Genomic DNA, 23,461 nt, shown 5'->3' with positions numbered 1-23,461 from the left:
TAGGCAAATTTGACTTAAATTGCTAGCCTGTACTCTTTAGCAGAGTTCAGCTCTGGCCTTTCATTGGGAAGTGAAATACTGATCTCGGTCCAATACAATCTGTGTTAAACAACAACAAACTTGAAAGACCTTTAATGGGGTGCCCATATTTCAGGGTTTAAAAAAATCATATTAGAAAAAGGCATTCCCTTCAGTCTTTTCCTCTTTCCTGAAAGCACTATTATAACAAGGGGAAAGAAGACAGGTTTGTACCATCAAAACTGATGAACCATGTAACAAAAAAATCAGTATCTCTGCAAAAGTGCTTCTAAAAACTGCATACAAGGAGACAGTGTAGTAACAAAGGAAAAAGAAAATGAAATCAATCTGGAAACAAAAGAGTCCATGTTACATCTTCTCATTCATGTGTGAGCGCTGAGAAAGTATTGCCAAGTCATGAGGGAGTAAGCTTCAAGCACAATTGCTCAGGAAGACTTTAATACAATAGCTGTTAGAAAAGAATGATAAATATTTGTATATGTTCCAACTGTAAATGTATCCCATTGTCATCTCAGAGGAAATCTTCACAAATCAAATTACCACAGCCAAGGCTGTGGTTCAGGTTTGTATAGTAGAAACCCCAATTTTTTGAAAGCGTGTGATTAATTTGCTTCATATCATAAATCTGATCAGCTGGTAGGATGATTAATTGGACATTCTGGTCCCCTCTCTCAGATCATTCCTTGTTTATCGATTATAGCATGCCTTTTTCTTCCTTACAGTTAAAGCTCACTAGTTTTCACTTAAAATGATCAGATTAGACCTGAAATGTTTACTGTGTGTAAGCTAATTCTAGTCACTTGAAACTTCGTGTAGCATATATTCTGGCTAAATCTGATTAGAATGGACAATTGACTTCTGATTTACACTCACTTCAAGGGACAGCGTAGAAGCCTCTGATACATAAATAGACGAAGCGTATGGAGTCCCCTGTGCAGGAGGAGGCAGAAGTTCCTGGCCCATCTGCCACTTACCATTACCCAAACCAACAGAGGATGTCACTGCAACAAGAGCTGAAGTCAAAAGCCAGAGACTGGAATTGTCCATTTTCTGAGTGCAATAAATGACCTTGAGATATCTCCTGTAAACATCAGGGAGTCTGGCTGCATTATTGGGCAAGAACCCACTGTGATGCTTTTCTCAGTCATGAAATGTTATTTTTGAAATACTATTCTTGTTCCATATGACTCCACAGGATAAATAAAATTTGTGGTAGGCAGATCTATTTGTATTTACAGGAGGTGTTGAGCTCCTTCTGGATTCTGGACCCATTCTGGTTATCTGTGGATCCTTCTTTCTGCTCTGCTGTTCAAAGTCTTCAGAGAGCTCTTAGTCATAACAAAACTCAAGTGTCTCTTTTCTTCTCATCGGCTTTGACCCCTCAGACACTTCATGCTGTCAGCCACATTCTTTCTCAAAAAGCAGACTTTTTCTGGCTCTCTGTGAGTGGGTAGCCTGTAACTCCAGCTTCCTCCTCTTTTCTGCTCATGCTTTTACTCTTTTCATTTTGTAGATTTTACTATTTTACTTTTCTACCTTCTCACTTCTATGGAGTCCTCAGGAGCTCAACCTCTGGACTTGGCCCTCATTTTATTCAACCAATTTTGACTACTGCCCACAAGCAAGCTCTTCAATCCTCAGCATGTCTCTTCCACCAGCTTTTGTCTGCGGTACTTCTCTCCTTGCTAGCAACTAAATGTATAATACCTGAAGCAAAGTGGGTTATTTTGGCCTCTTACCCAAGCCATCCTTTCCACATGCATTGCAGAAAGGATGCTAGTCTAGATTTCATCCCTGAACTCCTTATTGCTACTTCACTCTTAAATCTAATCTCTGACATGATGTTAACTTTTTATAGACACTACACCTATTTTCTTGATTCCCTTCACAATCCCTCTGTGGGATCAAATGGAGGTTACCTCTGTATCTTTAACTGTAGAAATACAGTTGCACTTGTCCTTGTACTTTTTCATAACCTCCCCCTTCCCAGGTCTCTCCTGTTCATCCCATTCTCCTACAGAGCCCCCTATATGCTCTTCAACAAGATTATTTATGGCTCACCTGCAACTCAGGAATAATCACTGAAGTCTAGAATTCTTTCAAGTATCTCTTCAAAGTCTCTTCAGGAATGGGCTCCACCTGTACTTCCCCTAACAAAGTACCACGACTGACCAAAAGATAGGAGTCTTTGGATATTTGTATCTCTCTCTTTCTATATATCTGACATCAATTTACTAAATCCTGAGTAAATAATTGTAAAGATGATCGGTCTGAACATACAGCTTCCCTCCCGCTCCGTTGTTTTTTTTTTTACCTGTACCTTTCTATTGACTGTGACACCCACTTGTTGCACTTCTCTTAAATAAGACTAATAAGCTAATGAGGAAAATGTACTGCAGCGTGCACTGAGGAATGATCCCGACTGGGGGCTCTCAGCCCATAAACAGTGGAAGAGACATAATAAATGGACTATGAATTAAATTTATTAAAAAATAAAAAATCTGGCTTTTGACACATCCTTATAGATGTGAACCCTGAGAAAATCTCATTTTCATATTACATAGACAACTTAGGGTCTAATAGAACTATCTCACAACACAACAGGGTTAGACCAAAAAGTATTTCAATAAGACAAAAAGAGGGAGGAAGTGATCACTTTGATCGATGTAAGGAAATTAACTGACCTTGCAGTTTCCCCAATAAGAGATTATTTTTATTATTTATTTATGTGACAGAACTGGATTCCTTTTCTCTCATTAAATGGTACAGATTTATCAGCCAGTAGGAATACAACGTGTCCTTCCACAAGAGTACTGGAGTCTATTTTCTAGCCTCAGAATAACGAATCATACAAGTGCTTTAAAAATGGATCAGCACACAGAGGAAAGAAGAGATGTAAAATTTAATTTAGGGATGCATTTTTTTCTATTATATTATTACATCATTTTGGAGTAATTTTGGTGGTTTATGTAGTGTTTGAAGTTCTACAGCTGTATCTTCTAATGAAAAAAGAAACCATTAAAACCCACAACAATTCTTTGCCCTATCATCAGCTGTGAGGTTTTTTTTTTTTAAATCTGCTATTAGATATCCAAGAAAAAAAATAAGATCATGGGGGTAAATTTAATCAAAAAAATTGGAAAAACAAAAGTGAGAATACTAGGGAAAACAATAAAGAGAAAATTATGTTTCTTAACTGTAATATGAAACTTCCTATCAATGTGTCTCTCTTCTAACTTGCAAAGGTAATAATCACAGCACGGGAAAATAGCCCAGTCATTTTGTTGTGATCATTTTCTTTACACTGGGTAGTCGCAGCAAGTTTGGAATTCTGAAGAACAGTTACATATCAGTGTGCAGAGTATGTTAATTCCCACTCCCGTCGCTGCTGTTCCATCCAGTTCACAAAGAGCCAAGACCTGCAGTTCCCCAGCACAAAGAACGCCCATCCATGCTCTTGAAGAAGTGGGTGACCATCCCTTCAGACATGTTTTCAAGCACTAGAGGAGTGTGCTAAGGGGTATCTTAAACTGTAAGATCTGGCCTGAGTTTAACAGCATTCCCAGACATGCGTCTTTTATAGATTGGCTATGCATGGTCCAGTTGCATATGTTGTTGAACAGAAAGCCCTGGAAAGTCCCACCAGAATAGAATCTGTGTTGAAGACAATTCCCCTACTGGACATTTTTCAAGATTATGCTGGGAAAAAAAAAGGAAAAGGAAAAATTACCTCAAAACCATATATCCATAATTGCTTCATTCACAAACAGAATTCACAAAATTTGCCTAGATATGTCCATATGAACAAATTACCAGGGACTTCCATACTAGTCAAAGAAGTTTAGGACATAGTTCTTTCCTTCTTCAAGTTGATGTTGACATTTGGTCTGCTGAATCATGCCCTAAGTGCCATGGACTATAAACTGGATCTCTACTGAATAGGCAACAAGCTTCAATGTAGATGTCAACATCACTGACAGGTGAACTTTAGTGAGATGGATCCCACCATAGGAATGAGATTCTGTTGCTGAAACAGAGGTGCCAACAGCACTTTTTGAGATGTATCAGACCAGCCCCAACATTTCACTCATGTAAGAGAGGACAGGATGACAAGACTTTTGAGGGACCCAGAGAACCTTATTGAGTTTCAGACAGAGATCAGGCAGGATGTCCTAGGGCACTGTATCTGGAAATCCTTATTAACTGGAGTTCAGCTCACTTTCGGATTGTATTTCGTAAACTGATATTGGAAACTCAGTAGAACTAGGTGAGGAATGACAGCACTTCTAGGAATTTCGGAGAGCAGAAATATAAAGCAAAAGAAGATTTTAACAACGGCCACTTTTACGTGTGTGAAAGAGCTTGAAGACTTCTAAGGTGGCAGGTTTCTCTGTGTAAAAAGGCAATAAAAAGGAGATGCCCTATACATAAGGACTAGCACATGGCTGTAACTCAACAGAAAGCTGAGAAAGCAGAAGCAGCAAGGTTAGAGGAAGATGCTAATATTTTGCATCAATTCTTCAAATTTTTACATGCTATTCATCTCTGGTGATTTTCCTCTGCCTTGAGACGCTGTTCTCTAGCTTCAACTGTTAATTTTACGGTTGGTTGTGGATTAAATGTTTTTCATTTGTTTGCTTATATGCCAAAGCCCATTAAAAAAAAAAAACAAAAAAAACAAAAAAACCCAATATTTTGTTTTGCTTATATATAAAATATATTTTCTCTGTGAAATTTTCCTGAAGTTAATGGCCTTCATATTGGACAGAAAATAACAGTGCTTCAACCAAGACTATGTATTATGATGCTGTAAGAGACAGCAGGGAGATTATAAAGCTTGCAATAAAGATAGCGTATGATTTGTCTTTTATAATAAATACTTTTATCTCCTTTCTTTGTTGCCATGGTATTCTTTTGTGACTTTACTTATAAGTGCTTTATGTAGAATTCAAAGTCAGTAGATTTTTCTCAGGTTGTGATTTATTTTTGTTAATCTCTATGTATTGCCAAAGTCTCCTGCTGTACCCAAATTTCAAGTTCAAGAGATACTGAGAATACTCACATCAGAGATTTTTAGAACTAGGTAACACCTCTGATTTTATTAAAAATAATTGTCTTCAGCACAGATCTTCATACTATTGCACTCTTTCAAAAGCATATCAATAATGATGCATTGGCCTCAACAAGAAGTTACCAAAGCTCTCCAGACAACACCCCTGCGTTTTCCTGCTCCTTTCATGGCTCAGAAAATAAGGAAGCCCAAACAAACAATTGGACTACTTAACTGCACTATAAAAATATTCATTCTTACAAGTGTGGAATGGCACCAAAACAAAAGAAATTAGCACCAAAGTATTCAGTAGCCTTATGGTCAGCTCCTTGCCTAGAGTGTTGATTCAAAGATCTCTATAGAATAAAACAGTGAATCCACACCTCCCACATCATAAGTCAGTGCCGTGACCACACTAGAAAGCAGACACTGGCTGGGCTCCAGGTGTTTCTTCTGTAAGATCTCAGCTATGCTCAGAAGAAAAAGCCTTTGAAAATCCTACTTCAGGGCTTTCTTTATAGCTAAGGACCTGAGCAGCATGTGAATGTCAACAGGCAGAAATTAGGTGCCTTGGGGATTATACAAGAGATGAATGTGGTCCTGAATACTTAAAAAGATAGGCTGGTGTTTTAAGACCACCTAGGCTTCAGTGGTTTACAAGGCAGGCATGGTTTAGGCAGAAGGGATTTGAAAGCCAGCAGCAGGCAAAGGAGTGATGAGATTAACATTGATTCCAGCCAAAATGACCACCCTGGAGAAAGTGGCTGCTCACAAGGAGTGTCATGCTGAAAACAGAGGCTTCTTCTTTGATCCTGCAATTGTAGCAGGACACGAGAGCTGCCTGCCATTGCTCTGGCCCCACATGGAGCTCTGAGGATCTGCTCATCCCCAGCTACCAGGGGACACAATATCGCAGGAACACGGAGGATCTTGCTCCCCAGGGTGGTGAGTTCAGGGCTTTGCAGTGAATTAGCTGAAAACTGAAGGTTTGAAGATGGAGACTGTTCTGACTGGTTGTTACAAAGCCCCAAGGTGTAATAAGTAAAGGGAAAGACATCATTCTTCCACAGAAGCAGTCATAGAATCATTTTTAGGGAACTGGGGCTGTTCAGCCTGGAGAAAAGGAGGCTGAGGGGAGACCTTATCACTGTCTACAACCATCTGAAAGGAGGCTGGAACATGGAGGGGGTTGGTCTCTTCTCCCAAGTAAAAAGTGACAGGACAAGAGGAAATGGCCTAAAGATGCGCCAGAGGAGGTTCAGATTGGATATTAGGAAAAAATTCTTCCTGGCAAGAGTTGTCAGGCATTGGAACAGGCTGCCCAGGGCATTGGTTGAGTCACCATCCCTGGAGGTGTTTAAAAGCCATTTAGACAAGGTTCTTAGGGACATGGTTTAGTGCCAGAGCTAGGTTATGGTTGCATTCTATGATCCTGAAGGTCTCTTCAACCAAAACGATTCTATGATTCTATGATTTTTATTGGAAAAGACCCTCAAGATCATCAAGTCCAACCATTTGCCTAACACTGTCACTAACCTATGTCCCTAAGAACCTCATTCACGCATCATCCTTACCAGATGTCAGGTTTCAGCAATGGTCACTATAGTCTGTAGACAGTGCACAATATGATTCAAGGCATGCAGGCTATTGCAGATTGTAGTCGTAACTGGTTTTCATGATTTGAAGGTGACTGCATTGGTTTAGTGTGGTGATCATAACTATTTTGTAGCCATCAACGCTGTTTCCATCTGGTGGCACACTAATCCTGGAGCAGCACTTTGCAGTTTCGATGCCTGTTTGTGCAGCCATTGCAAGATTTGAACTCTGAGTTCCCTTTCCTTCCTGCGCTGCCCGTGATGCTAAATTTGTGATGTCTTTTTCTGGGATGCTGCAAGAACACTCTGCCTGTCTCTTACTGTTCCTGTTATATTTTGATTCTTTCTTCATGTCCCAGAAATTCGACACAACCAAACCACATATAACAAAGATGCTCTCGGGTATCATTGTTCCTGCACGGCAAAGAGGGAGACGGCATGTGCTCAGTGCTACTTTCAGACCTTCACAAGGGAAATCATAAAATCTTTGCTAGCTGGCTTAACTGCTCCTGTGATCGTGTCTGATTTTTGTCATACCACTTGCTTTTCTCCAGAGTATTTCACACAGATGCCACGATTCATCCTGACTTCTCGTGCACTGAGAACTATGCCTGCACCAGGACCTTTTTCACTTTAGTGTCTCTGTTGAGATAACCATTAATTTATCTGTTTTTCTTTATGATTGTTATTCAACTTTTTGTTAAACAGATGTGATAATCCTCCTGACAGTGCAGTGACAGGATTACACAATATTGATTAGTAGATAATGAAAATTGCCTGTAACGTAAGTATTTTGCAATTATGTAAAAGCACAATGCCATCTGGGCCCCGCTCATATTTCTCTCTCTTTTTTTTTTTTTCCTAATAAATGTCAACTAGCAATAAGATTTCATTCTGTAGTAAAATGTGGAGTACAGCAAGAAAAATTTATAAAAAGCATTTTGTGTTTTCTCTAAGCATTTTAAGGCTTAGAAATCAGTCCAGTAAATGTTTAGTCTGCTGAGTAGCCTGTATTCACAGGAGGAGTCATTGACTTCAATAGCATGACCTATCTGATTAAAGATTATTTGCAAGAGCCAAATGTTTCCAGGTCTGGTAAAGAATGGGGAGGGATTGATTCAGGTTCTTGCAGAGTAATCATTTCCTATCTTTCCTTCATTCATCTGATCAGTAAAAGTCTGGTAAATTGTAATGCTCCAGGCAACAGAATATCGCATCACTTCTATTACTACTGTTATTTAGTGCATGTGTTCACCAGAGGTTTCTGAACAGGACATCCCACTGTGGGCATAAGGTGGCAGCCAGGACCCTGGCATCCTCTTGGCTCCACCTCTTTGACCTCACAGTAGCACGGCTTTGGACCATGGAAACCAAGTTCTTGGTTTCTCATGTTAGACACTCAGAAATAATTGAAGTCAATTAGCCTGTCAGAGACGCTTGAAAATGCTGATGTAAACAACCTCATAGTATCATAGAATGTTCTGAGTTGGAAGGGACCCACAAGGATCATCGACCTCAACTCCTGTCCCTGCATATGACAACCCCACAGTTCACACCGTGTGTCTGAGGTTGTTGTCCAGTCTTGCACACTGTCAGGCTTGGGGCTGTGACACCTCCCTGGGGAGCCTGTTCCAGTGTCCAGCACCCTCTGGGTGAAGAACCTTTTCCTAATGTCCAACCTAAACCTCCCCTGGCACATCCTCCTGCCATTCCCTTGGGTTCTATCATTGGTCACTAAAGAGAAGAGTCCAGTGCCTGCCCCTTGTCCTCCTGTGAGGAAGCTGTAGACCATGATGAGCTCTCCCCTCAGTCTCCCCTTCTCCAAGCTGAACAGACTTAGTGACTTTAGCCACTCCTCGTATGGCTTCCCCTCTAAAGCCTTCCCCTCTCTGTGGCCCTGAGGAGAATCCCAGTATGAGCTAGTGAAGGAACTGGGATTATCATTCAGGGTTAACTGCACCTCAGACTTTTGCTACATACCCTGCAAGGAAGAGAAGTTTATCCAACTCCTTGTTAAAATAGTGGAGGGGGGTGAGAGAAGGAAGGTAATTATCCTTCTATAAATGTTGAAAATTAGCTAAGAATTTCAGATACAAGGGTCTGCTGGATTTGGGCTTTTATCTCTGCAGAATGGTATTCCTTAGGCACCAAAATACATAGAAAAGTTCTTGCAAGATTCATGTATCCATGCATGTATAATGAATTCAAAAGAGAATTATATAAACCTCAACTAACTACTTTCATCTAAGTCTGGGAAGTCCTCTGTGCTTTCACAGTCAAAATGTTGTTTGCGATTACTTTGACTGGATGTAAAGAATGGCCTGTTTACGTGAAGAAAAATAGCACAGTGCTATTCTACAGTGCTAGTGCAGTTCTACAGCTGCAGCAAAAGCTGTAAAGAACTCCTACTCCTGGTGAGCACTAAATAAAGCATTTCTCCGAGCTATCTGTGGACCCCTGGGAATATAGGGTCTTCATTTTCTATTGGGAAGATGGCACTGAGCACAGGGCAAAGAGATGATGAGAGGTTATGGAAAAGGAAAGACCCAACTCTGAAGTGGAAAGATGTCAGCTGGGCAGGTTGGACTGTCCCCTTCTCCAGACACCAGGAGGTTTGTCAGACAAAGATGTGCTAAATAACAAGGAAGGGTTTATGTCAGCATATCTGAAGAACAGTTCATCTTCAAGTGGGGGAAAGAGGAAATGATTGGAATAAGTTACAGTCCACAGCTTCAGCTTCAACATTTTAATAGGTTTAAAAAAAAAATAAAATTGAGCAATATCAGTTACATGAGGTAAACAGAAAATGAGATAAAATGCTAAATAGTTTACAAAGGGCAGATAATGCTCAAATAATCAGATATCTCCCTTTGACAGCATAACTGATTAACCAGACAAAGGAAATGAAGAAGATGAAATCTGTCTGAATTTAACCAGGGCATTAGACATGGTGTCACACGGGAAAACACTGGAGTACAACATCTGTAAATCATAATATCATAGAATAGTCTGTTGGAAGAGAGCTTAAATATTATCTAGTTTAAAACCACCCTGCCATGGGTAAGAACACCTTCCACTAGACAGGTTGCTCAAAGCCTCATCCATCCCAACCTCAAACACTTTCAGGGATGGGACATTCACAGCTTCTCTGGGCAGGCTGTTCCAGTGCCTCACCACCCTCATGGTGAAGAATTTATTCCGTATATCTGATCTAAATCCAACTTCTTTCAGTTTAAAGCCATTACCCCTTGTCCTATTAGTACATGTCCCTGTAAACAGTCACTCTTCAGCTCTTTCTTGCATGTGTAGGTACTGGAAGGCTACTGTAAGGTCTCCCTGGAGCCTTCTCTTCCCCAGGTTGAACAACACCAACTCTCTTATGCTGTTCTCATACAGGAAGTGCTCCAGGCTTCTGATGATCTTTGTGGCCTCCTCTGGACTTGCTCCATGTCCTTCTTACATTGCAGCCTCAGAGCTGGACGCAGGATTCCAGGTGGGGTCACACCAGAGCAGAGTAGACGGACAGAATCACCTCCCTCATGCTGCTTTTGATGCCGCCCAGGATGTGTTTGGCTTTTTGGGCTGCAAGTGCACATTGCTGGCTCATCTTGGGCTTTTTATTAACCAGCACCCCCAAGTCTTTCTCCTCAGGGATGCTCTCAATCCATTATCTTCCCAGCCTGCACTTGTGCTTAAAAAGTGAGAAGGGTACGGAAAAAGAAGTGGGAAGAGTGAAGTGAGAAGAGATTTAGCTAAGGGGAGCTGATAGCCAACTGCACTCCAGCAAGGAAAGTGCCATGCTGAAGAGAAGCTATTAAGGAAGTTCTCCAGAGTTCCTTCAGACTTACCATTAATATTTGAATTACTGAATATAGCATAAAAAGGCTATTGAAATCCTCTGTTGGCCTAAAGTTGTGATAAGCAGAGATCAGAACTGCATAGATCCAGAGGAGCGTTGATTTGTCTGAGTCCTGCCACACTAGAAATGGAGTGATGCTCATAGTCACGACACAGTCATGTATGACTGTCTAATGACAAAAAATCTGTGCTGTAAATGGGGAGTAAGGTTGGAATCAGCTGGAAAAGGAAAAGGAACATTTTTTTCAGCTGTTTTACTAATCAGTTTATTTTAGAGAGGTGCTCTAAGGGCAGTGCAAGGAAGACACATAGGTATATCCTACTCAGGCTTTCGCAGAAGAGAGAAGAGCTGGAAGTCAGAGGAAGGGAACAAAAGTCACCTCAAACTCTCATTGCTGCTCTCAGCAGCTACATCATGGCAGGAAAGAGAAATAGATTCAGCAAATGTGGGCAACAGAAACCAGTAGAAGCTACTCAAGCCTTCAAGGTTCCTTCTTCCTTGTCTTGGGTGATGCTCTTTGTCAGCATCTGCTCTGCTCTGGGCACTTCAAGCTGTCAGAGCCCACCTCTGGTTTTGTTCACTGAGCATCTCTGATCTGATATCTCACTTAGACTCTCTCCACCAGAGCTACAATAAGTAAAGACAAAACACTTGTTTGGTTTTTAACTGCTCATCAAAATGATTTCCAGACTGTTTGAAAGCCTTTCTGCTGAAATCTTTTACTGAAAGACATAAATAAATCTTTCATTCAAATGCTTGTGAGAGAATAGTTGTGTTTACAAAAAATTCATAGTCACACAAAGTGATGTTAAAAGCAGTGCGAGCCATTTCCAAAATAAACTGCAAAACTTACAAAAAACCCTATGTTTGTCTCTTGTTTAATTTCAGAGGAATTGTTGACAATAATTAAGATGTGTAACCTGTTTTTCTTAATCTGAATTGACTAAACAAATGATGTAGTTTTGAGACTACTTCCAGTTTGCAAATTGTTTAAGCCTGAATTAGTTTATGATAATTCTTGTGTATGAAATGTATTAATCCTGTGGAAAACAAAATACTAGCATTTGTTTAATGAAATCATTATCACTAAACACTTATCATCTGTTTAATGAAATTCAGAAATTCACAGATGGTTGTTCTCTTATACAGCAAATGCATGTTTAGCAGAAACAATGTTTAGAAATAAACATAGTAATCGGTATTATAGATCTATCTTTTTTGCGATAAAACTCAAAAGGTTTTTTCAAACATAGATAGGGACTATCAGCCCAGAGTAAGATTATTTATTTGTTCTGAAGAGTCCTCTTTAAAATTAAAATAGGAAAATAATCTGCTTTTTGAAATAACAGATTAAAACAAACAAAAAAAGTGGAACGCTATCCTGATCCAGAGGATAGCAACTACCCAAACTTCTCAAATCTCCACTCACCACGTGTGTAATAAACTTTGGTGAGGATGATAATTACAGTGAGGAATTATCCAGGATTACAATGGCAATAATTGTTATCTCCTATCCAAATCTGGTATGAGTTCAGCCAGCTTTCATCACAAGTACATTCCTTTTGTTATGCAGAATATGCAGCTTTGCAATTTTCTCTCTTCTGTAGATGTGGCCTGCCTGTAGGCATTTACCCCTCACTGCCTGATTTTGTTCTGCTCTGCTTTAGATGTTCTCAGTTATTTAACTGTTCCCATATGAAATTCTGGGTCTGCCTGAAGTCATGTCGTGTTGAACTGAAGCTGAGATGTTAAAGCGTGTGATTCAGCCATACAGCATAGCCTCACTCTTCCCCACATCCACAGAGGTTCTGGGGATAGAGCCTGACAAAGTGTCTACAAAATCAAATTGCTTCTCAACATTTTGTCCTTGGATTTGTTCTTCCCGTATACAAGGACAGCAAGCAGGAGAATAACTAATGCAGGAAAGGAAGCTGGAAGGGAGCATTTACTTATGAGGATTAAAATGCTACAGCGTAGTGATTTTGCAATCTGCACTTTAAAGTACCAGATGTCCCATTACAGTAATCCCCTTAATTTAAAGGAATACACGTACAATTCCTTTTTGTCCTGTCTTGCTTTTGTTAATAAATTCTATGTTACTGTCCTGCTGGAAAGGCTAAACTTTTCTGTCTATTTTTGGTTTGCTAACAATCTCAGCATGAAAACATACTGATCTCAAGTATGGCTTTATTCAAGAAATAAATGTCAGGTAAAAGCAACTGTTTTATTAAAAACTTGGCAAGAGCTGGCTGCATTAGACATGGAACTGCTTACAGTGGGTGAAATTTTAATTCATTCAGCATAGATTTTATCTTTTTTTCCATTTCACCACTCTGTGGAACTGGGAAAAGAGCTACAAGTCAGAATATTCTTCCAAACAAGCTATATGTGAATGATTTCACAAGTGCTTTTCATACAACCAGGTTGAAAATTGGCCAAAATCCAAAGATAAGTCTGGAAGAGCTCACAACTTTCACAGTCAGGTGGAAGAACAGATTTCTAGGTTTCTATTACTGATCTTTCTGCTAGTCCGTGGTTCAAACCCATGGCTACATCTGCTCTCAGTTCAAGGCAAAGCTGACGGGATGAAACGGGAAATCTGAGCAAAGAGGAAGAGATGGGGTAAGTTATGTAAAGGAGCCATCAGACTTCAGCCCTGGGGAAAACAGGGGATATTATTAGTGCAGCCAGATTTTCTGCTGCTTTGGTAGAGTGACTTTCTGTGGCTGGACAAAGTCCCGTTGGAGGCAGCGTAATTCCAGCTGCAGGACTTCCAGAGAGCAGGTGGGAGAAGTGAGAAACCCTGGAGTCCATGGACACACCTGACTGTGAATAGTTCTTCTCCTGCAGAGGTGCTGAGGGAGATGGGGCAGGGGCATGGACCACATCTCCTTCCACTCCTCAGGGCAGACCTACTGGCTGAAAAGACAAATAGAAATGTGGAAGCTCTCAGAAATAACATGATCAGTGGAAAACAAAATACATATTAGCCCTTTGGATTTCCCCTCCTGAGGAATTTCTGCAGGATCAGTCCAAGCCAAGGCAGTATCAAGGATATTTTCTCTGTCTGGTTAAGGGCTGTGTAATTGGGCAATCAGAGGCAATAGTGGCTGTCACACTTCTATCACCAATACCTAAGGACAAATTTCACTTTCAGTCACAACAGTGAAACTGAAGAACTTGGCCCTGCAAAGAATCTTCATGGAACCTCAAAGCTGAGGTAATTACTGAGCATTTTCCTTCCAAGTGCTTCTCTGCCACTTTGTGTTTCTCCAGCTTGTATTATCGAAAGGGAAAAAAAATAAAACAAACAACAAAGGGCATTTTCTCCTCTTTGCAGCATGGTTAAATCTTTGAAAGCTTTCTATTTTCATCTAGCACAGATCCTTCTCAGACTTATCCCTGCCCACCCTCCAAGCAACAGAAAATCCAGATTATGTGTTAAAAACTTGAAGCATTCTGTGCATATGCACATTATGTTTAAAATATTTTTCTTTCCTGATGTCTCCCTTTAAATCTTGTCTTTTCCCCCAACCCTGGGAAACAATCCTATACTTTTTTCCTTCTTTACATTTTCTGAAGGCCATGAACTCAGTTCTCTTAGCATTGCCAGGCATTTAATTTAGTTAAGCAAATTTAGTTTGTATCAGTTCGTTTGCTGTTCCTGCCAATGTCCTGAGCCTGCTGTTAGTTCATGGACTGTAGGGACAGCACTGAGGTTTTAATCTGGATGTACAGACAACAGAGGGATTTACAGCACTGGCAGACCCTTGTGTTTGTTCTGGACTATGAGTCATCAATCATTTCCAGAGGTTTTGCCAAGAAGGTGAATGGCCAGGTGCCTTATTTTGGTAAGTTTATAATTTTTTTCTAAACAGGGGAATAACCCTTCTCCAGCAGACACAAATCTCGTCCAGAAGCGTCACCTCTAATTATGAAGCCACACATACGACAGTTCATTGGCTTTCAAAACACCCACTGAGTTCAAGTGTCCTACCTCTGGTAGATTGGAACAATCAGATTTAGTCGATGAGCACATTTATGGACTGAAGTTTATTCCATGAGTTTTGATTCAAGTCAAAAATCCAAATGTTTGCTTTGTGGAAATGTCTACATTTTGAAGTAGGTTTACATCATGAATCATGGTAACTTCAACTTACAAAGCATCAGTTGGTTTCGTTGTAACAGGATATGGTCAATATATTCTAGTGAGTCTGAAAGTCATGGAACCACTGAAGATTGTAAACACTCCCCACAACCCCATGAGCACCCCAGGAAAACAGCATAGTCAGCTGCAGCAATGCTGCTGTCATAAATTATTTTTTCTTCTTTTCTTTTAAAACAACATAAAAATAATGACCCAAGCCCAGAAAGCAATAAAATAGAAAACTTTAAAATAAATTTTCAAAAGAGGTTTGCAGCAGACAATGAAGGCAATTTTTTTTTAGCACAAAAACAAAAGGGGGAATTGTGGGACTACCGTGGGTCCTTGGATTCCCTGATGGAGGGCATGGGAACAGAAATTAGCCTTGAAGATATTAAGGCCTACCCATGAGAAAGATGGGAGTAAAGGAGTATCTGGAGATGTTAAGGATGTACCTGTGAGAGAGAAGGGAGTAAAAGAGTAACATTGATGATAACAAAAATAGCCAATGAGAAGTTACTGCTGTAACTTGTAACCAATAGTGAAGAGACACATGAGTTGGTAAAACTGTGTAAAAATGCACTTGTGGCTATAAACGGCATCTACTACTTTCACTGTGGAAGAACTCGGTCTTTGTCGTTTGCCCGTCTCAACCACGACAGAGGTTTTCCCAAAACTCTGGATTCCTAATGTTTTAATTATGTTTTAATTAAAAATATTTTCCCTTGTTTTGTTTTGTTGTTTTTTTTGTTTTGGTTTGGTTTGGTTTTGTTGTTTTTTGTTTTTGTTTTTTTTTTTTTCCTTAATTATTTATTTTTTTTATTTTCCCAATTGCTACAATATCAGGAAAGCTGCTTCAACCTACTTTGCAACAACAATAAAGAAAAAAATGTTGACTGTCTCCCAATCACCATGCCCTGCATCTAAGCACTCATTGAGCTTCCTCACTGGCCTTACTACAGCCCTGTGAATGAATGGAGCTGTTTGATTCAGACACATGTTCTAGCAGAAGAAAAAGACATCTTCACTGCCCCATAAATCTTGTAATCTTAATACCAATTTTATTCTTACATGCATTCACGGAGCAATTTGTTCAGCAGAAAGCTGAGTCCAGCATTTAGCCTAACTTGAATGTGCTCGCACACACCTCTGAATTGAAAAGTGATGCAAACACATCTCCTGTAACTGGGAGCAAGGTGATGTAACTACCAGAGTAAATATTTTTCTACATTTTTGTGGCTGAAGTGCTGACATCACATAAATGTCAGGATATAAAAATAGTAGTCAAGATGGGGGGAAAGTAGTATAAAAAATAGTTCTGCTGAAAGCATATTTTTAAAGCGTGGTCTGGATTCAAGAGATAAATTAGTGTTATTTTTTTTTCCCCACATGTTATTCTCATTACATAAAAAGCAAGTAATAACACACTATAGGCATGATCTGGTGAGTGATCTGATCAATGATAAGTGAGACAATGAAGACTGGAGCTCATTGTTAGAGCTGTTGTATAGATTCACTGAAAAATAGAGCAATAACAGCGACAAGCATAACACAACAGATGAAAGGGTTAATTATTGGCTATCTCATTGCCCAGGTGGAGTTTAGGTGTAAAGAAATGAAAAAGCCCAGTGGTTTTTGATGGGTTCTAGAGAAGAGCCAAAAACTGGATCTAGAACTTCCAAATTCCCATCAGTGTCACAGTCACTGGCTCACGCCATCCTTTTTAATACATGACAAAATTTTGTGGATTTCTGCATACTATGTACTCAAAAGAGCAGCCTGAAAGGAAGATGAATCATAGGTAATCATCAGCCGACAACTTTGTCTCCTCTTTATTGAACTGCAAAGTTGGAAAGAAAAAAAACACTTGTAACAAATATAAGTTGGATATGCTATAAAATCAGTATAATCCTTTAATAATAGAAACCGTGAAACATCCGGACTGTAAAGTTTTGACAAAGCAGGTTTTTTGGACAATTGCCCTTCTTTCCATTGAATTAAAGGACTGATGGAGGTGACCAAGCAAGGCTCAATGTGCACCGGTGAAGTTTCTGGACACAAAAGTCCAGTAAAACTGATTAATTCTACTGCATGCAAAACCTAGTAATAATCTGTTCATCATTTTCAAACGGAAACAAAACATACAGAATAATGTCATGTCTTCAGGGCTTGGTTCATTTGTATGTACATGTGTGCCTGCTCTCATCAAGTCATATTTATCCTGTATTTAATTATATCTCTACCCATGATTATCACATTTCTTGGTCTGTTACAGCTATCTTTCTCAAAGTGGCTCCAATTTTAGTTACTGATGATGTTGCTGGTTCACACTGAAATCTTCCTGGACTGTGCCATAGCGACCATGGAAGGACAATATTGTACTACCATAAAAAACCCTGATTTTTGCTTATTTTCTGAGCTTCTCCTGTATATTTTCACTTTTTAGTTCCTCAAGCATACTACTCCAAATGCAAAGATATAATAGAATTTGGGTTTATGTTAAATTGGCGTAATTTAGTGAGAATTTCTTGTGATAGGAATTAGATAGCCTTTGTGTAACGTAAAAGTCACGAGAAGGGACGATTGTGAAAACAACAAAGAGCTTATAACTGCAAGCTGAAAATAGAAACCACAGTACTTGACAATCTTTTGAGCAGACGGGCTTTTTATAAAAAGAACAGTTTGCGAAAGGAGAAACAGAGGAGGTCAAGCGACAAAGAACAACTCTGTGTTACAGGGAAAGCAACTGAAAAGTGAAGGTACTGCTCTGGAAAGCAAACTGTAATTTGCTGACTCTACAAATCCTTTACTAGGGACCCTGTGGAGATGTTACACTTTTTTGTTTGTCTCTTTTTTAAAAAAAAAATTATATATATATATTTGGGTTTTTTTTGGGGGGTGGGGAATGAGCATATATATTTTAGAGCATTCCAGTATGTTGGTAGGCATATTCCAGTATTTCAAATTATCTTACATATCTCTCACTTATTTTCCTTACCATGATTCATTAGGGTGCTTAAAATCCACAATTAATCCTTTTGCAATCAACTTAATGACCTGCTTAAGTTTTGGCAACTATTAAAACCCCTCAGTGAAATGAAGCCTTAAATGAGATTTTGTATGAGACCAAGACAGGCCTTACATAGATTTACAAAGACAATGTAATGGTCACATCAGTTTCTGACATACTAATACACCTCCAAGGATTTCAAAGAAGTCACATTGACTTGTGCTGCTAAGGACTTGTCTCACTGTATATATGACATATATACACTGCATTTTTTGTCTGTTAAATAAATATCATTTTTCAGATTAATTAAACACTACATTAATATAAAAGCAAGACTCTTCTAAGAATAATCTATAAGAAGGTCTGAACTAGAAGGTTTTGAGCAAACAATTAATTTTAAAATTTTTTCCTTAATTTTTGAAGGGGTATATGGCATTCTTGTCACATACTGTTACAACTAGAACATCCCATAATTGAGAAATGCAATATTCCATCAAAGTACAAGAGAAGTCAAGTAGGAGTCAAGAAATAATGAAGACAATTAAAGCAACTGTCTACAATGTTGCATCTGTACTGTGCTTGTCTAGCACACACCCATTCTTTCTTGGTCCTATTGTAAAAATTTATGACTAATAGTAAGTTAGAATCATAGAAACCTGGAATAACTAGGATGGGCAATGACCTTGGGGTGTCTCCAGCCCAGCCTCCAGCAGTGTCAGCTGTGGGCTCAGTCCAGATTGCTCAGGGCTTTATCTAATTATGTCCTGAAGACCTCCAAGGACAGAGATGGCACAACCTTGCTGACCGAGCAAGTGCTCCATCCTGACCATCTCACTGGTTCAGTGAACTCCTTCCAGTTTGCTGATGTCTTTCTTGCACTGGAGCACCCAAAACGGCATGCACCGTCCTAAACATTTCCCAGATGCCTCTATTTCTTGTAAAAGCTGAATGTTGCATTTTTTTTTCTTCACTGTCAGGGTGCTGTGAAGCCAGTAGCAGCATGAGGTCCCCATGGGGGTGGGCAGGGCAGGGCAACCAGCCAGAGCCTGTGCCACCACCCCTAGCATCACACTTCTCTGTGGGATGGGGACAAACAAGGCCAGGCCAGGATAAGACATCAGACATCTCTGTGGGATGGGGACAAACAAGGCCAGGCCAGGATAAGACATCAGACATCTCTGTGGGATGGGGACAAACAAGGCCAGGCCAGGATAAGACATCAGACATCTCTGTGGGATGGGGACAAACAAGGCCAGGCCAGGATAAGACATCAGACATCTCTGTGGGATGGGGACAAACAAGGCCAGGCCAGGATGGGTGTGGGTTAGGGCTGGGGCCTGTCTCAGCAGCACCCATGGCCTGGCACATGGATGGCTACAACCCAGCAAAGCTATAGCTAAGGCGGACATTGAGGACCAGAGCTGTGGTGTAAAGCAGCTCACCCAGATCAGAAGCCAGGCCTAGACATGGCCTCCCTACTGAGCTCCCCGGCAGATTCTCCCCACGGGTCACCCAAGGGAAGAGGCCACTCTTGGTTCCACTGGCGTGGAGCTTGTCCCCAGCTCCAGCACCCAGATTTCCTGGGAGTGCCAACCAACTGCTTCTCTTTAAGGGCTCCTAGACTGGGTTTTGTCAAAAGCCCAGAAAATTTATTGCTTAGAAGAATGGCTCTGAAGTCAAATGGACATAAGGTATCAATTTCCTTCTGTCCTCCCTCAAGACTAGGAATCCTCAGATAAGAAATACAGTGTCACATAGGAAGGTGAAACAGACTTCTACTTCATCTGTTCTCCAACCTAGTGGAGAGCTTTTGCACACAAAAAAAAAGGTAATTTCAGTCTTACGAAACCTGGGGTAGCCTTCTTCTACAAGCTGTGCTGCTTACCACTTTGTAAGTGAAGTTTGGAGCACACACCATTGCTATTTTGGTTAACTTTCCAGCAGATTTGTTCATTCTGGAAGTGGAAGATCTGTCTGTACCAACAATCTACTGTATACCCACAGTATTCTCTGTGTAAGGATGTCAAATAATAGTTCATGACACTCCACAGTGCACTTCTTGACAATTTATCTCCAGATTGGAAGATTGTGACACCAGTTCATGGGACACAATTGTAGAAAAGCAAGTGTAGAAGCAATAAAAGACCCCCTAGGTCATTCATTCTGGGAAATACACACCAGTTAAATCTGGTTGTTATCACTGGTAAGATGGTTGAAACTGTAACAAACAGTTAGATACATTTGTTCATGGATAATAACCTAATGAAATTTAACAAGGGCAAGTGTAGAGTCCTGCATCTGGGCAGGAACAACCCCAGGTTCCAGTATAGGTTGGGAGATTACATATTAGAGAGCAGTGTAGGGGAAAGGAACCTGGGGGTCCTGGTGGACAACAGGATGACCATGAGCCAGCACTGTGCCCTTGTGGCCAGGAAGGCCAATGGCATCCTGGGGTGTATTAGAAGGGGGGTGGTTAGTAGATCGAGAGAGGTCCTCCTTCCCCTCTACTCCACCCTGGTGAGACCACATCTGGAATATTGTGTCCAGTTCTGGGCCCCTCAGTTCAAGAAAGACAGGGAACTGCTGGAGAGGGTCCAGCGTAGGGCAACCAAGATGATTAAGGGAGTGGAGCATCTCCCTTATGAAGAAAGGCTGAGGGAGCTGGGTCTCTTTAGTTTGGAGAAGAGGAGACTAAGGGGGGACCTTATTAATGTTTATAAATATATAAAGGGTGAGTGCCATGAGGATGGAGCCAGGCTCTTCTCGGTGGCAAACAATGATAGGACAAGGGGTAATGGGATCAAGCTGGAACACAAGAGGTTCCACTTAAATTTGAGAAGAAACTTCTTCTCAGTGAGGGTGACGGAGCACTGGAACAGGCTGCCCAGGGAAGTTGTGGCGTCTCCTTCTCTGGAGACATTCAAAACCCGCCTGGACATGTTCCTGTGCGACCTCACCTAGGTGTTCCTGCTCCAGCAGGGGGATTGGACTAGATGATCTTTTGAGGTCCCTTCCAATCCCAAACATACTGTGATACTGTGATACTGTGATAAACACAATGCGTTGGATAAATGTTGCCAGGGCTTATCTCAAAGGAAATCCTGTCTTATCAAACCAGTCACAGTTTTATGGGGCTTCAGTAAGCATGTGGCTAATGGAGACACAGAATACTTATATATTTGGATTTTTAGAAAGCTTTTTGATAAGATTCCGTAACATTGTTAGAGAAGCCAAGTTGCCAAGAGGTCGCTAATCCAAGTTTTTGGCCTGAAGCTGGAGAAACTGGAGGAAGATGCAATTTTCAGGAGTCAGGGGTGCAGGCCCCTTGGACCCTTAAGGCAGTAATTCTTAAAAATAAGCAGAACAATTTTGGGGAAAATAGGACAGAATGAGACTGAGCATCCTCTAAACTTGGGAAAATATATTAATACTCCAGTAATTTAGAAGACACTTCCTTGGTTGCTTCCCAGGCATTTGGTATTACCATGACCCTCACAGCTGTGAATAGCTGATGAGTTAACTGACCACTGCCCCCTCTTGTATACCTTCTCACAGTTGAGTATTCAGGCTTGGAAACTGCATTTTGGAGCTGCCTCTGTTTCCCTTCAGGAAATTGCAGTTCAAGTGCTCTCCTATGTCTCTCATCTCTGGTCATAAATGGGCCCTACATTGTACTCCTTCAATTAGGCTGCTAGTGTCAACACTCAAGTAATCTAAGGTCCTTACCACTGCATCAGCTAATATCCACCTTACTGTCTCAGCTTCCCAGAGAAAAATCAATATTATAAAGAATCACATTGATGTCTTGCCCACAAATAAAGCCTTTGAGCAGAAAAATGCTTGTTTCGAGCTATTATGGAGAAGAGTCCCTTATTCCAGTAGTACAGGCTGCTGTTCAAGGTTACCTTCTGCCCAGGTATGACATGATTCGTTTGCCATTTCCTACTGCAGTAACAGCTTCTTTACTATTATTTAACACAAATAACTCAAAAAAATCTATACACATAACAGGCAAACAGCATCCAGCTCAGTAAGTTCCTCTTGCCCCACAAAGATTTCTTCCTCCTTGGGTCATTGCTCTATCTGGATTTCTCATAATTCTTTCTCTTCATCCATGTGGCAGAATGCAAACCCCCCTCTCTCCCCCTCCCTCCTTCAGTATGGAAGGCGTAGGCACATCTCCCTCTCTCTCTGCTGTTTGAGGCTGACAGCTTCTTTTGTTTGGCCCCAGAGCACCCTGGCCAGGGCCATTAGGAGAAGGGAGTGCCGAGGCGCCACTGAGCCACTGGGCGCCTGCGGCCAGTGTGGGGGATGTTTGGAGGCTTCAGGGGCACCCACAGCCAGTGTGGGGGTGCAGAGAAGCTTCTGGAATGCCCACAGTCAGATCTGATCAGCCAGTATAAAAATGGGATTCTCGTCGAGACTCCGCCCATTGTCGCGGGTCTCTCGGAGCACGAGCAAGATGCTGCCGCCGAGAGCCCCCCCAGGATGGAGACTCCGCTTGCCTCGCTGCCACTGGTGTGAGTAAAACTTCTCGCAGGATTGCGAGCGTATTTATACTTTCCGTGCACATTTGCACATGTAACTTTCCATGCACATTTGCACGTGTAACTTTCCGTGCTCAATACAAGCACGTGTATAAATTATTTCCTCGCACAATCGCGAGTGTATTTTCCTCCCGTGCTTCCACATAAGCACGTGTAATATTCCCTGCACATTTGCACGTGTAAGTAAATAAACCCTCACAGGATTGCGAGTGTATTATAAATTTACCCTCGCACAATCGCGAGTGTACACTTCCCGTACTCACTACGAGTACGTGTATCTCTTTTAAAATAATCCCACACCGTGTTCAGGCAAGTGTGTACTTCTCCGGGACTCAGGGACGGCTCCAGCATTGTTTTGGTGAAGCCACGTGCATGCACTCTGTGGACCGCCTGTTGTATTAGTTGCTGCCCCTTAATAATTTTCCTCAACTGATATCCGAACCTTTATTTAAGTCACTTTTGGAGTGCTAAAACCCTGTTTCTCACCAGTTTAATAAAAGTTGTTTTGGACTCTGTTGTCCCTTAAACTAACCTCGGGGTGCCTCCGTGACAATCCACCAATTACCTCTTCATTCTCTGAAGAACTCCACATTTTTCACCTCACATCTTCAGGTAAATTCTGAGAGAGTATACAATATGCATAGCACATATAGAATGTATAGCTATTACAGACATATGAAATAGTCACACTTAAATCAACAGAATTAAAAACTCAATTGAAACTGTGTTACCACAATCAGTAAGGCACTTAGATGAGAATTTATATGAAATACAATATGATATATGGGTATCATAACAGCTGAGCTATCTCTAGATGTCTTTCAGGTTGATAAGTAATCACATGCTATTCAGAGACACAGATCCATACCTTCATTCATCTTGACAATGCAAGCACAGATTTCTTTTTTCTTCAGTGTCTTATTATACCTGTTTTGCCACGGATAATTTTAGCCCTCTGAGTTCTCTCTGATAACTATTTACCCTGTGCTTCTGCTCTTCAAAGTGATTGAGGAGCTCCATAAGCACTGCATGTCAGTGATTTTCAACTCAAATACGCTTGGTTTAAAATCTGAGGAGTTTTTCCTTTGCTGATTCCAGTTCTACAAAGTCAAACCTGTGCCCACACTGTGACAACCACAGCTGGGGTGTATCACAGCAAGTCACACATGGACATACCCACCAAGGGTCTGGAGAGTGTGTCTCAGGACTGTGCTTGC

Source organism: Streptopelia decaocto, assembly GCF_964273445.1.
Source record: "Streptopelia decaocto genome assembly, chromosome: 2".
NCBI lineage: Eukaryota > Metazoa > Chordata > Aves > Columbiformes > Columbidae > Streptopelia > Streptopelia decaocto.
Note: the sequence above shows the minus strand (reverse complement) of the source record.